General features: G+C 30.6%; 1 protein-coding gene across 6 annotated transcripts in view; it reads left to right on the top strand.

Moving 5' to 3' along the window:
• LOC111509351 (Centrosomal protein 290kDa) overlaps positions 1 to 16,312 on the top strand; it is a 155,777-nt gene that overhangs the window by 18,393 nt on the left and 121,072 nt on the right. The gene's annotated exons all lie outside the window — the stretch shown is intronic.

Below are 16,312 nucleotides of genomic sequence, written 5' to 3' on the forward strand. Positions count from 1 at the left end.
ATGATTAATAATTTATATTTTATTTCATTTCATGTTTTTCTGTTAGTATATACAGGCCGTTTCTTTTATCATGTGATGATAACATTCTAAACCGCAACAGATACGAAGACGATTAAATGGAAAAAAAAGGTAACCGTCAACGAGAACAATACAATGATCGAAGAAAATTTACGGGAACTCTCGCCCTTTTCGAGTTTTCTGGGAAAACCAAAAATGCTGTTTTTTGTTTTTTTCGAATGCAGTTGTTATTTCGGAGAATATCAAAAACTGGAAAAAGAAAATGCTATTGTATTTAAAGTGTACTATGAGGATGTAATAATAAATATTCGATAAAACTTTTCGTGTCAACATGGTCACCATCAACTTTTTTTTTCAATACGGGCCTGTGTTTTTTATTACAGATATTGATGAAGCAAAAAATTCACAATCCAATAGTATATCACATTTGATATTTTTATAACGTTTCCTTTAAACAAACTACCATCATCAGTGGCAACAATTTTAAATAATTACGGTCATGTCGTTACCTCTTTGTAAATTGTTTCGATTTCTTCAAAATATGATTCAGACAACCCAATAAATTCGACAGGTAGGTACCCTAACACAAGAAAGTTTTGTACTTTTTCGGTTTTGATATTTTTGTATTGCCGTAATATTTCTTATTTCTCCCTAATCAATTATAATTCGTAATATTTTTATAATTCTCAATCCTGAAAGTAACGAAAATATCAGTTTTTGGTGAAAATTCGATTGTTTTATAATTTGGAATGATCAAATAGCATCTCAATTCATTTACCATCTTAAACGCGTAGGCTTTGCTTGGTTTCTATAGCAGGAAAAATGAATGCTTTGCTGATATCTGTTGAGAACTGCCAGACGTTTATAAACATATCAAAGTTGTATTCAAATGATGAAAGGACTGATATGCTATTTTGTTATGCAAAATCAAATAGAAAGCCACTTTTGGCAGGAAATATGTATGTTGAGCTATACCTGAATTGTGGTATTCCGAACATCTAAATGTTCAGACGATTAGAAAGAAATTTGAGAGACTATGGTGTATTTGACAGAAAGAAAACAAGAAAATATGTGGTTACTGGAAGTGTGAGGAATCAAATGAATGTTATGGGTAAGCAAACATAAAAATTTACACAGTAAAAACATCTTTTGTCCAGTTAAAAAAATTATGATAATCGAGATTGTTCTTTACGAGAACTATTAAGAATAAATATAAATGCTACAGGATATGCAAAGTTCTTCACCTCCATGGAAGAGATTATAGGTGGAATAATACAAATGACCATTTACATAAGCAAACCAATTTTCAAGAAAGGTTCGGAATAAATGTTGAATTGTGGGAACAAACATCCTTGGCCCTTTATTTTACGATGATCATTTGAATATTGAAATGTATCTTAATTTTCTATTCTATGAATTCGATGGCTACTTAGATGAATTGTCACTGAATATCCGCCATGAAATACAATATTTTCAACAGGACGTTGCTCCTCTCTATAATGCAGCAATAGTAAGGGAACATTTATATGCAGTATTCCCAAGAAAATGAAATGGAAACAATGGACCAATTAACTGGCCAGCTCGATCCCCAGATTTTACTTCTTTAGATTTTTTTTCTGGGGATACATAAAGGACGAAGTTTTTTCAACACCAAGTACTGATATCGACCATCTCAAACAAAAAATAAGAGATGCATGTATCAGTATTACACCTAATATGCTAAAAAGTTGATACAGAAATTGTCTGGACCGACAACTTATGTGCCTTCAACAAAGAGGTCGTCAATTCGATCATTTAATGTAGATTGCCATGTAGCTTTTATTTTTCGTATTGGTTTCATTATTTACAAAAGTTTATGATAAAAAAATTGTTTTATTTTTGATTGTTGCCACTGATGATGATTTCGATTTCGAATGAAACGCTATAAAAAATCAAATGTGATATACCCTCGGATTGTGAATTTATTGCTTTATCAATATCTGTAATGAAAAAGACAGGTCTGTATTAAAAAAAATTGATGGTGGCCCTGTTGAAACGAAACGTTTTATCGAATATTTATTATTACATCAGCATAGTACACTACGAATTCAATAACATTTCTTTTTTCCATTTTTTGATATTCTCCGAAATAACAGCATTTCTGGTTTTCCTCGTAAAACTCGAGAAGGGTGAGAGTCCACGTAAATTCACATATATATATATATATATATATATATTATATATATATATATATATATATATATATATATATATATATATATATATATAAATATCCGCATCAAATGGGATTTTTTTTGTTCATCTCTTCAAGCAACTTTTGATATCTCCATTAGGTTGTGCTTTAAAAATGATGCCAAATGACATGCATATGACCGATTAAGTGATTTTTTTCCCTGTCAAGTTTGACATTTTTTCCAAAAAATATTCAGAAAAGCAGTTATTGCTGGAAATTTCGAAAATCTGTGAAGAGAAAAGATGATAACTGCTTTTCTGAATATTTTTTGGAAAAAATGTCAAACTTGACAGGGAAGAAAAATCACTTAATCGGTCATATGCATGTCATTTGGCATCATTTTTAAAGCACAACCTAATGGAGATATCAAAAATTGCTTGAAGAGATGAACAAAAAAAATCCCATTTGATGCGGATATTTATATATATATATATATATATATATATATATATATATATATATATATATAGACAAAGCATTTTACGTCCACCAGAAGTAATGTCTTTAGGGTGAATATAATTGCGTATATTGAATATTTATGTTATTTCAGAAACGAGACACTATTTTCAAAAAAAAATATACGATTTTTCCACTTTCAAGTGATTTTGCTTCCTTTCGCTTCACTATCCGTATTGACTCCTTCCTGTATATTTTGTTCACATGTCTAGCACTTTTTTGCATCCGCAAATGTATATTATTTGTACATAACAACTATTTTGCATCCGCGATGTTGCCAAAGAATCAAATCGTAAGATACCAATTTAATTTTAGATTTCACCCCTCTCATTCATGTTATGTCATTCCCGACATATGTTAGGACAAAAATGAGCAAGTTTTATAAAAACTTTGTGAAAAAGTTATGAACAGAGATGAAAAATAATTTTTAAAAAGCAATCCAACTTCCAAATTCAGTACAAAATTGTATTTGATTGGGTGAGCGAAATTCCCAATAGTCATGTCAATAGTTAAGTTATCTGGATCAATAAAGGAAGTGGTCCAAAATATTCAGTTGAGATAGTTACAGAAAAATACTTATCAAAAATGGGAAGAGAAATGAAATGAAATGAACAATTAGAAGGAAATTGAAAAAATATTAGAACACTCAAATACGTATGCTTAAAATATGTTTTTTCGTTGACCAGCTGTCGCATTCCTACGAACGAAAACTCTCAGAAGTCGAAACTTGTGCGAGCTAAGGATTAACGAGGTCTTACCTTTCAACTTGTGATTCCTAACACGGGTTGGACGATAGCCTGCACTGCGGCTTGAACCATCGGTCGATTTAGAGAGTGAACAAAGCACCCACGTCGAACCGCCCAACAACCGACCTTATGTCTAATGAAAACAAATTCTAAAGAAAACAATAAGTGAAAAGTTATAAATGAAAATGAAATACTCATCAGTTTTCATTTGAGGACAATTGTAGGTACTAATAATCGAAACGTGTCGTGAAGTAGCTTGGTTTGGAATATCTGCTTTCATTTTTTCTTATTTTTATTTTTTCATCTTCATTGTAAATTGAACGTAAGGAAGGAATAGCAATAAAAATTAAAGTAATTGTAGATAAGACAGTTCTAATAATTTTCATAGTTTGCCCTTCTAATAAGTATCCATGTGAAAATTTATTTAAAAATAATCTTATAATCAATTGGCTTACTAATGCAGTAATAATAATTAAAATTATTCATGTATGATCATGAAAATAAGTTAATTGTTTTATCAAGGGGGAAGCTCTATATTGTATAGTTTTTCAAATCATCATTTCTAAAGAAAGTTTAAACTTTATAAATGGGGTTTGAATTCAGTACACTAATATGCCATATCAAAATTTATAAGTTGGTTCTGAGTAATCATGTACGGCAGGAGGAAAATTTTGTAATCAATCAAGAGATGATCGTAAATTATAAGCCAACAAATTTTTTCGTTGAAGGGTAAATGATTCTCATAAACTCCTGCACCTTGACCTGATTTCTTCTCTAATCAAAGATTTTGAATATTACTTTTCATTTTAAATATTCAAGCGACGGTATACAAACTAAGAAAAAAAGGTAATTTAAATCGTGGATTATCAATTACAGAACAGGTTTCTCTGAATAGACTAGAATACCACCTAAATCTTTAATTATTTATTTAATTATTCATTAAGTAATTTCACTAATAATTTAAATTCTTATCTATATACTAGTTCATCAAGTAGTTCCGCTACTTTATGAACTATTACTCTTTTTAAATAAGAATTTACCCAAAATTCTATCTATACAACAATCCTACTAGCACCGCTAACACTTTCAATTACCCCTTTTTGAATAGAAATTTTCCCAAAATTATATCTATTCAACAATCCAGTTAGCTCCGCTAACGGTTTCAATCATCCTTTTTGAACAGAAATTTTCCCAACAGTCTCAAGTAGTTTCGCTAATATTTTCAATTATCCTCATTTTGAATAGAAATTTTCCCAAAATGCTGTCTATTCAACAATCTCAAGTAGCTCCGCTAACACTTCCAATTCTCCCTTTTTGAATAAAAATTTCCCCAAAATTCTATCTATTCAAAAGTCTCAAGTAGCTCTGCTAACATTTTCAATTATCCTTATTTCAAATAGAAATTTCCCCGAAATTCTATGTATTTAACAGTCTCAAGTAGCTCCGCCAACATTTTCAATTGTCCCTATTTAAAAAAAAAATTCCCCAAAATTCTATATATTCAACAGTCTCAAGTATATCCGCTAACATTTACAATTATCCTTATTTTAAATAGTTATTTCCCCAAAATGCTGTCCATTCAACAATCTCAAGTAGCTCCGCTAACACTTCCAATTCTCCCTTCTTTGAATATAAATTTCCCAAAATTCTATCCATTCAATAGTTTCAAGTAGCTCCGCTAACACTTTCAATTATCCCTATTTTGAATAGAAATTTCTCCAAAATTCTGTCTATTCAACAGTCCAAAGTAGCTCCGCTAATATTTTCAATTATCCCTATTTTAAACAGAAATTTCTTCAAAATTCTATCTATTCAGGACATATTTCGGTGTGTCCTTTCCGAGGCTCTGGTCTATCATATATATTTCTCACAGTTGTAGAATATTTATTTAGAGTCGTAGGGGGCTGTAGAAAATCATTCCTCAGAGCCGTAGGGGGCTGTGTGGCTGTGCGTTAGAAACGCAAGTTCATAAATGCCCAAAATGGAAATCTCATATAACTTCACTGATGCTTTCAATTATCCCCATTTCAAAAAGAAAATTCACAAAAAATACTATCTACTCAACAATCAAATAGTCACTAACACTTTCATCTATCTTTTTCAATAGAATTTCCCCCCAAAATCCTATTTTATAACCATATATTTACCTCGAAAATATTTTAAATGAAAAAAAATTAAATAGATTAAAAATTTCTGATATTTTTTTGATTTAACATATTTCGGGAAAAAATTGTTTGCACAAATTTTGAAAAAAATTCAGCCTATTACAAAAATTCTATGAAACCTAGTAAAATTTTTGCAATTTTTAAAGGTACCTTACTCAAAATCGGTCAAAATTGAGTCTTTTTTTTGCGTACTTTCTGCTTTCAATTTTTTATTTTTATAACTTATATAATTTTTTTTTGATACTTTTTTCCTGTAATTTTATTTATTTCTTTTTCAAATATTCTTTAACATATTTTTCATCACTCATTTTTTAACAAATTCAGCACCTAAAACTTTCAAAATTAAATTTTTAATAATGTTACCAATAAATTATCATTTGCAATAATTCAATTCATATGATTTATATTCTTCAGTTATATAAAAATTTTCTGGTCTATTAAAGATAAAGGAACCTTTTTTTTCGAATAATTTTTTGGTATTATATAAAAATTATATTTATTAATAATTTATTATATTTTGTTAATCATACATAATTATATTTATATAATAATGAATATATTATTTTTAATTTTTAGTACCTACTTTAATATTGAATATAATTCCAATAATTTTGTGTAATGTAATTTTTTGCATTTTTTTGTATTTTTTTTTCTTAGGACTTTTTCTGATACAAAAATTTTTACTAGAAAATTCCTATGAAAATAAACATATACTACCAGAAAAAACTATGCGCCAAAAGTTCATACAAAAATTACATAAGCCATGGTATGAGTTATAAGAAAAAGTATAAGAAATAAGGGAAAATCCCCCTCATAGAGTTTCTCTAATATATTTAATTAGCCAAAAATGCGCGATACCTGACAAAAGGATAATTTTTAAAGAATCAATCATGTGTGAAATTGCCCACCACCACACCCTCGTAAATTACATTTACCCATTTTTACAAATATCAAAAATGTGTGTACATTGAATACTAAAATAAGATAAGCTAATTAAGCTTCTGGATCTATACCCCATTTATAAAGGTTTTACCCCTTTTCTTTATAATTATAAATATATTCAAATTATTATTTTTCCCTTTTTAATTTTTGGTGCTCTGATTGTTATTTCTTCATATTCTTGATTTGGAATATGAATTGGTTTGGAAATTAATCTTCTTTCAATCATTTCCTTATTGAAATCCCCGCAAAGATTATAACCCCCTGAATTAGCAATAAAATATTTTATCACACAAAGATTGGCACTTGTAGTTGTTTTGTTTTCAATTTTGATATTAAATAATTCAAATGAATTTATTTTCAGAAACTTTAATTTTTTCATAAATTTAATATTGAATTCAGCCCTTCTATTGAAAATTGGAATAGCAAAAATAGCATTTACTCTATTAACTTAGCAAAAATCAAGTCCTATAGTTATTTTAACATATAATCTTAATACAATTCATTTTTTTGTTTTTATTTCTGCTATAGTAAGAGGAATTTTAGGATGAAATCAAATTAGATTACGGAAAATTTTAGCTTATTCCTCTATTAATCATATAGCTCGAATATTAGCAAGAATTTCATTTATAAAAATAATTTGATTTTGGTATTTCTGTATTTACTCTCTAATATAATAATAATAATAATAATAATAATAATAATAATAATGTTTATTTGCATAATAAAATAAAATATTACAAAACCAATATAACACATGCAAAAAAAACAAATAAACAGAAAAATCACAGAAGCAGTTCAAACTGCTTGTACGTGATATAATGACACATCCGGGTAAAGTCATATTTGGGTTTTTTGATAAGTCACATGTTAGGTAAATTTCACACTTCGGTAAATGACATAATCAGGAGGTACTCTTTTTTCATTTTTCATACTCATTTGGAATTTATAATATTACTGAAAATATTACGTTCCGTCTTGAGAATCCACTCAGTTAAAAAAAATTTGAATTTTCTAAATTTCTCAATATTCAGAATCTCATGAGGTATTTGCTTGTATATTCTGGGTGCCAGATAATTGACACTTCGTTGTCCGATCGTTTTGTCACATCGGGGTAAAAATAAAGAATAATTACTTCGTGTATTATGAGTATGTTCAAAAACTTGTAATGAAATTTTTTTATTTTTAATGAATAATAATATTTTCATACAGAAAAGTTGTCTGATATCCATGATTTTAGCTTCTTTATATAAGAGATCACTACTATAATTACGTGTCTTGCCAAATATTAGTTTAAGAATCCATTTCTGAACCACATTTACGTTTTCTGTAAAACAATCACTAACACCCCCCCATCCTAGAATTCCGTATGTAAGTTGTGACTGTATTAGTGAAAAATAAATCATTTTTAATTGTCCGATGTCCATAAATTCTTTAAGATATCTAAATTTCGGAAGAAACCCTCTTAATTTTTTGAGAAGTTGTTTCATATGTAAATCCCACTTCATATGTCGATCTATCGTGACACCAAGGTATTTCACCGTTGTTGCTGAAGGGATTTGTTTGTTCAAACCTACTTTGAGAGGACCTAGGTTCGGTAATCCGCTAATATAAGACGTGAATGGTAAGTACCAAGTTTTTTTGTAGTTAACAGTCAATTTATTAAATTGGAACCATTCCAAAATTTTTGGAAAATCCTCTTCAACGGTTTGCTTCATATTTTGCCAAGTTGAAGAAGTGTACAAAATGGTAGTATCATCGGCGAAACTGACAGTTCGACCTGTGGTTTTCAAAGAAAACAGACTATTCATATAGATAGTGAAAAGAAGTGGCCCCAGTACAGTGCCTTGAGGAACACCATAGGTTACAGTTCTGGGAATACTCAGAACACCATCAATTTCAACACTCTGTTCACGATCTCTTAAATAACTGGACAAAAGATCGTATGTATTCCCACGGATACCATAGTCATTCAGCTTTCGTAAAAGATTTTTGTGACATACAGTGTCAAAAGCCCTAGAGAGGTCTATGAATATTCCAAGTATGGGTATTTTTTTATCTAGAGCATTATACACAACTGTAGTTAGTTTATAAATGGCATCCTCGGTTGATCTGCCTTCTCTAAAACCGTACTGAAATTCCGACAATAAGTTAAATTTCTTCAAAAACTTAGTCAGTCTGATTTTTATTAATCGTTCTAAAATTTTAGAAACATTTGACAGTAAAGAAATTGGTCTATAATTACTGATTTTTGATTTATCTCCATTTTTATATAAAGGTTTTATCAATCCATATTTCAAAACATCTGGAAAACACCCAGAGTCGAAACATTTGTTACACAAAACTTTTAGCGGAGAGCATATCTCATTCGCTATTATTTCTTTCAAAGTTTCTGATCGGATATTATCATATCCGGGTGACTTTCTTGGTTTTAATTTTTTTATTGTTTCAATAATTTCGAGCTCATTCGTAGGGTATAGGTACATTGTGTGTTCCAGATTGACAGATTCAACTGTATAATTTTGAGAGTCTGGTATATCGTTTGCTAAGTTTTCTCCCAATTCGCTATAATGCTTGTTGAAACTATCGGCAATCTCCATTTTCTCTGTGATGATAGACCCATCATCTAATTCTATTTTGTCAATAACTTTTTTTTGTTCATTTTCCCCACACACGTTTTTAATAAACTGCCAAATAGCTTTGGAGTTATTTTTACTCTTTTGAATTTGTTGTAAATAGAATGTTTTCTTAGCTACCTTAACGATTTTGTTAAGCTTATTTCTGTATGATACATATGTTTCTTTCAAATCGGTGTTAGTTGGGTCTTTCAATGACATTTGATATAATTTTTGTTTCACATTTATGGATTTGAGTATTGCCGGGGTGAGCCAATTTTTCTTATGTACATTTTTCCTTTTAATTTTTACAGTATTTGTGTTTTTTCCTATATAATATTTCAATTTTTCGATGAATATTAAAGCCATTTCGTCTACATGATTTTGAGAGTACATATCGTTCCAATTTTGTGCTCTCAAATCTAATTTAAGCTGATGATAGTCAATGTATGTTTTATAGATATCACTTCGACATACACTAGGTGAACATAGAGATTTTATTGTGAGAACAATGGGATAGTGGTCCGTTATATTATATCGAATTATGAAAGATTCAATTTTATTGTGTATTTTCTTAATTTTGCGTCTCACGAAGAAATGGTCCAAACAACTATGGCTTGGCAATCTAGTATAATCATTTATAAAAGAATCGTACCCGAAATTACTCATTATAGTTTTATATTCTTCAACATAATCGTTGTCACCCAATAGATTTATATTCAGATCTCCTGTGATAACATCAATATCATTTTGCTCTTGTTGTTCTAAGTATTCAATTAGTTCAGAATTAAAGATTTTTGGACACGTTCTAGGGGAGCGATATATGGCTGTAATCGATATCTTCATTTCATTCAAAATTAAAATTTTGATGACTTCTATTTCACCAATTTGAGTCTTATTTGTTGTAAAGTTTAGACTGTCTTTGATGAAAGCCATTATGCCATCATTTTTATTCATTTGACCCTCATTATAAAATGTAAGAAACCCCTTTATTTTGAAAAAATTCGGATTTTCAAGTTTATACGTTTCTGTCAAAATGATAACATCAAAATTTACTGATAACTGATCTAATAATATCAGAAGTTCATCAAAATTTTTCATGAGACTGCGAATATTCAAATGGAATATTTTTAAATCACCTGCAGTCATGTGTGTTTTGGCATCTCTTAAAGATTCAATTATTTGAGCTGATATGGGCTCATTAATGTACTCTCTAATAAAAGGGTCCATCCTGATATGATACAAAAATTGTAAGTAAATAGAACTAGCAAGATTTATATAAATTTTTACAATATTTGCTTGATATTCTATCAGGAATTATTGTTGGAATTCGTGAATTGATAGGAACTCATAAACTCCATAAAAACTAACAAGACTTTAAAAAAATTTATAATATGAATTTCTAATTTATAGGTTTTTTAAATTCACTTTAGGATTATTGGAACAAGAGTTTTTTTTATCACTGTTTATTCGTGCTGATTGTCTTATTTTATTAACTAATTCAGTCTTTTGGGAAGATTTCGCTTTACTTGGGCCCGATATTTTCTCTACTCCAATAACTTCTTGAACATCTATATTGAATAGCGAGGAGGTGAGCGTTGGTGTATCCGGTGCACTACTTCGTTTCTTATTTCCCTTAGATATTCGATTTGTGAACTCTTCTTCAGTTAACTCCGTAATTTCCACTTCAGCTTCCAGTTGTTGAGCGGTGTACTCCGTGTTGTTTACTAATAATTTTCTGTTTTTAATGTAGGCGGTGAGATTCTTTTCTCTTGCTAATTTCAGATGTTTATATAATATTTTATTTTCCTGTTGTTCTTCAGGTGTATATGTTTCAGATATACTAATATTAGTTTCTCGAAGTTTTTTACAACTTCTGAGTATTTCTACTTTTTTCAGATACGAAGATAGTTTGACAATGATTGGTTTTTTGTCGCCCTCTTTTCCAACCCTAAAAACGTTATTTAAGTCATTAAGAGTAAGTGGTATTTCTAACAAATTAGTTATTTTGTCAATGACAATTGCTGTTAGATTATCTGCTGAACTTTCTAGTCCAAAGATTATTATATCATTTTTTCTCACTTCTTTCTCCAATTTATCATACTTAGATTTGAAATCGTTGTATTTTATTTCGAATTCTCGACCTTTCTTTTCCAGTTCCTCTTCAAATTTAAAAGAAATTGCAGAAATTTCTTTATTTATGTATTCCTTTATGTTTCTTGATTGCCTTTCGTTTTCTTCCTGTACAACTTTTCTATTGCTGAGTTCAAACGACTTCAATAATTTTGAAATTTGATCTTCATTCATTCTTGAATTATCAATAGCCCTGGTATAATGGAATATTTATATTTAAATTTCTTTCCTCTGTACTTTATTGATGTGAATGAAGATAAAGATTAGCTTTTTTCTCTAGTTTTTGCGCACAACAAATTAATGTCTTGCTGGCTATTTTATTGATTATAGACTTATCTGCTATACAAAACTATGTTCAGACTCACCGTTACACAATTTTAGAGTCTCTTTTAGTCGAGAATGACTGGTGTAAATTTCAAAAATTTTCAAGCACTTTAAACCACTAAAACAAGACAATTCAGAGGGAGCAAACGGTAGCGTGCAACACTGAACATATGGCATGTTAATTTTAATAGACATTATTTTTATATATTTGAAATTTTGCAAATTTTTTATTTAAAACAAGTTATTTATTCATTTTTAGCTGAATGACTGATCACTGATAGTTTAATTGAAAATAATTTTGTTTTAGTAACTTTCATTCTAATTACTTTTACATTAATTCCTATGTTCTTATATATTCGAATAACTTCCTCAGTGTTAACTTTTTTCAGGAATGAATCAATTTTGATCAGCCCCTCAAAAGTTGATTTTTGAATTATTTTATTAAATAGATTTACTTTAGTTGGATTATTCAAGGTAGTACAAACTTTCAACCTTCAAAGTTCAATCCGTAATGATCAAATTTATAATGATATTGTAACTGCTTATGCTTTTGTTTTGAGTTTTTAATAGTTTATAAACTTCAACTTTTCAGACTTCAATACAAATATATGGAAATTCTGATATGGGAGTCCCGAAGTCACGTTTAATGGGTATTACAGGGTTGCCACGACTTTTGGTCAAATAGAAGTGAATTTAATGCGTGCAGTGAAATGAAAATATACATTATGTATATAACGTTCGCGCTCCCAATCGGATTTATGATGAACTAAAAATGTATATTTACTTTCATTTTTGGCACTAACTTACTTCCATTGGATTGTCTATTACTGACATCTGGTAAGGAGAGAAGGAAAATTATCTGAACCAGAAACAAGCCATGAATATATCCGTTGGGGATCTGTAATATGGTTGGTTTCAGTCGTTTATCTAGAGAGATATTTACGATGACTATTTTGCGTCCGATATACGGACGTAAAATAGTCCATATATATATATATATATATATATATATATATATATATATATATATATATATATATATATATATATATGATGTGTTGTTTTTCCGTGTGTTCATCCGTTGTGTACTATTCGATAGTCGACGTTTCGCCATTATCAAGACGTGTTACTGCTTCGCTTCGAGAGGTGTAAGTGATGTTAGGTTCTTCTTGTGGTGTTATTATATGGTTTCGCTTGCGTGAGGCTTTGTTCAAGTATCCTAGAAACTGATAGAGAACGTTTGTTTGCAAGGTTTTGGAAAGAAATGGACTGGAAACAGAGGCAAGTGTATATTAACGGTCTAGTCAGTTTTAAAGAAAGAAAGCGAGTCAGGAAAAATACTGATAGTCCATCAATAAAAAAAGGTACATTGCACTACAATCTGAAGACCAATACTCAGCTGTTTCCAGTTTGCAAAACTTTATTTCTGTCGACCTTTGGATTAAAAGAGTGGACAGTCAGAAATTGGGTCTTGAAAAGCAACGATGGAATATTATACCAGAATACCAGAAACTAATCAGGAAAATAATAATACATCCAGAAATCTTGGAAGAAGCCAAAATAGGGAATTTGCTGTTGATTTCTTAAAAAGGCTGCCAAAAATGCCGTCTCATTACTGCCGCTCTTTCACGTCGAAAGAATATTCAGAACCAGTAATTGAGTCCAAATCTGAATTGCATCGAATTTATCTTAAAGCATGCCAAAATGAGGGGAGAGCGGCATTAGCCAGAAAAATTTCTTGAAGAATTCGAGAATCCCAATCTAGGACTTTTTCAACCCAAAAAGGATCAGTGCGATACTTGCATTGTATATATACACAAGCAAGTATCTGAGGAAGTCTATGCACAGCATGTGAAACGTAAGGATGAGAAAAGGGAGCTTAAGGCACAGGAAAAAGATAAAGCCATTAGAGGAGAGCAATTGACATATACAATGGATTTGCAGGCTGTGAAGCTATCTCCAATGTTAAAAGCGAGTGCTCTGTATTATAAAATGAAATTATGTGTACATAATTTCACACTTCATAACATTGCCACAAAAGACATCAATTGCTATTTATGGAATAAAAGCGAAGGTGGTCTTGTAGCAGCGGTTTTCGCGAGTAAAATATTAGATTTCTTCGAAAAGGAAATAGAAAAACACCAGGCTAATTCGGTGGTTATCATAAGTGATGGTTGCACGTATCAAAACAGAAATGCTGTTTTGGGAAATGCACTGCTTAAATTTGCAATTGAGAACAAAGTCACGATTACTCAGCATTATCTAGAAAAGGGCCATACCCAAATGGAGGTCGACAGCGTACACAGCACTATTGAGGTTAAACTAAAGAATAAAGAAATCTACCTTCCATCTGATTATGCCAGAATATGTAGAAAGGTTAGACCAAAGCAGCCTTACCACGTGAACTACCTGGATCACACATTCTTCAAAGATTTTTCGACTATCCATTATGTCTCATCAGTGCGACCCGGAAAGGCATCCGGTGATCCTGTTGTTACAGATGTGTGTTCTTATAAATATTTACCTGAAGGCCAAATACATTATAAGTTAAATGTTTGTGACGAGTGGCTTCAACTACCACAACGTATGAAAAAAGGATTTTTTGAGTTGCCACAGCTTTATTTTCAAAAATTGAAAATATCAGAGGAAAAATTCAATCACCTCCAAGAGCCGAAAAAGGTAATTCCAAGTGACTGCCACAGATTTTACGATGAGCTTCCACATTCATAGTTTGTAAGAGAATAATGTTCGATTTGTTATATACTAAGGAATAATACAGTTTTTTCCACTGAAAGTTGTTATTTTTTGTGTTTTATAGCTAATAATAAAACCTCGTATCCATCAACATTGCCTAAATTATCTGTAGGAGAAATCCTCGTAAGCGACATTTTATTTTTTGTTGGTCATTATATTTATTTTGTTTTTATCAACTATACACTAAACTCATCGCTATCAGTTCTTTATATTACAGAAAAAAAAACATGTTCCATACTACTGAATTGAAATCATAACACAGTTTTTTGTGTCTCCTGTAAAATCACCAATTCGTCGCTTGCGAGTTTTTCGTAGATCAGCGACGATATATATATAAATATATATATATATATATATATATATATATATATATATATATATATATATGTATCATATCTCTTCTTTCTCCATTCGCGAAAGCCATTTTTCGCCAAAATTCAATGACTTGTACAATAACAAAATGTCATTGAGTGTAACAAATTGAAAGTCAAATTTACATAGTAACCTGAAATGCCAGGTTGACTTTCCAAATTTCTGCTACCGCAGTTGTCGGTTGATTGGTCAAACCACCAATACTGACATAAAAACCTGTCAAGTTGACTGGGTGTCACACCAATAGGTGGTTCCACTTATGTCTCGCTTGCGTTTACGCAGTTATTTTTATTAAGTACTTTTGTTGGTTATTCGCAATTTGTCTTCAATCGAGGACCGCCTGCCCGGTACTGACGATGCCCAATAGGCTGAAACAGCTGTCTACTGGTGGCTCTTATCATCATGAAATTTTGTACACATGTTCTTGGAGGTATTAGAAGTAATATAGGATACTTTATATTGAAAAAAACAATAATTTTTTACGTGAGATGAAAAAGTTGTTTGTAAAAAAATTCTACCACTCTACTACAAAATCTAGCTACTTTAACGTCATCTAGCAATCTAGTAATGAAGTTCCAACCCTTTGTACCGTAATACCGTCGCACTGTATTATTCACAGTCACGACATCCTTACTAATATTATATCCCTACTAATATTATGAATGCGAATGTAAGTTTGTTTGTTCGGTTTCACGCGAAAACCACTCAACTGATCATCATTAAATTCTGTACACATTTTCTTGTAGGTATTAGAAATAACATAGGCTACTTTTTATAAGAATAAAACAATTATTTTTTATGTAAGATAAAAAAAATTGTCAAAAAAATCTCAAAATCTAGCTACTATAACGTCATCTAGCATTTCAGTAATGAAGTTCCAACCCTTTGTACCGTAATACCGTCGCACTGTATTATTCACTGTCACGACAATATCTAATTCAATTGACTATAGTTTCAGCTGTTTGAAATTTTTCTATATTTATTGTTACTTTCTTCTGTCACCCGGTAGCTAAGCCGTGGGTGAAAGCTAGCTATATATACAGGGTGTTTCAGAATTCGACGGACAAACTTATACCACGTCATTCCTCTTGCAAAATGATGAAAAATGAGGTAGGACATGTGTGTCCGGAAATGAGCCGTTTCAGAAATACAGGGCGTTGAAGTTGCAAAATAAAAAGACCCTTTTCGTCGTAGCTCCCGGACTAAAAGGAATAAATTAATGAAACTCAGCAAATCGATTACGAGCTAGAATGTGCTTCCTCCAGTGGTATGTTTGCTTCAGTATCAGTAGCCAGTGGCGTTCCAGCGGGGTAATAGCTTATATTTCCCCCCTTATTTTTTACGCCACTGACTTTATATCCACAACCGTCTTTTTTTTGAATTCCTTGATCAATTTTACGTAAAAACCAAATTAACATTCACTTTGAAAAAACCAGTAGTTTTCGAGAAAAATTGAGTTGAACTGATAGGTGCATTCTCATATGGGAATATTAATAATCGAGTAAAATAATCGAAATTCCAAAACCGAAATTATTTGAACTCTTTCATCATTCTACC

The sequence above is a fragment of the Leptinotarsa decemlineata genome, unplaced genomic scaffold, assembly GCF_025532065.1.
Source record: "Leptinotarsa decemlineata unplaced genomic scaffold, Ldec_3_MD MMD2_tig00000690_RagTag_RagTag, whole genome shotgun sequence".
NCBI lineage: Eukaryota > Metazoa > Arthropoda > Insecta > Coleoptera > Chrysomelidae > Leptinotarsa > Leptinotarsa decemlineata.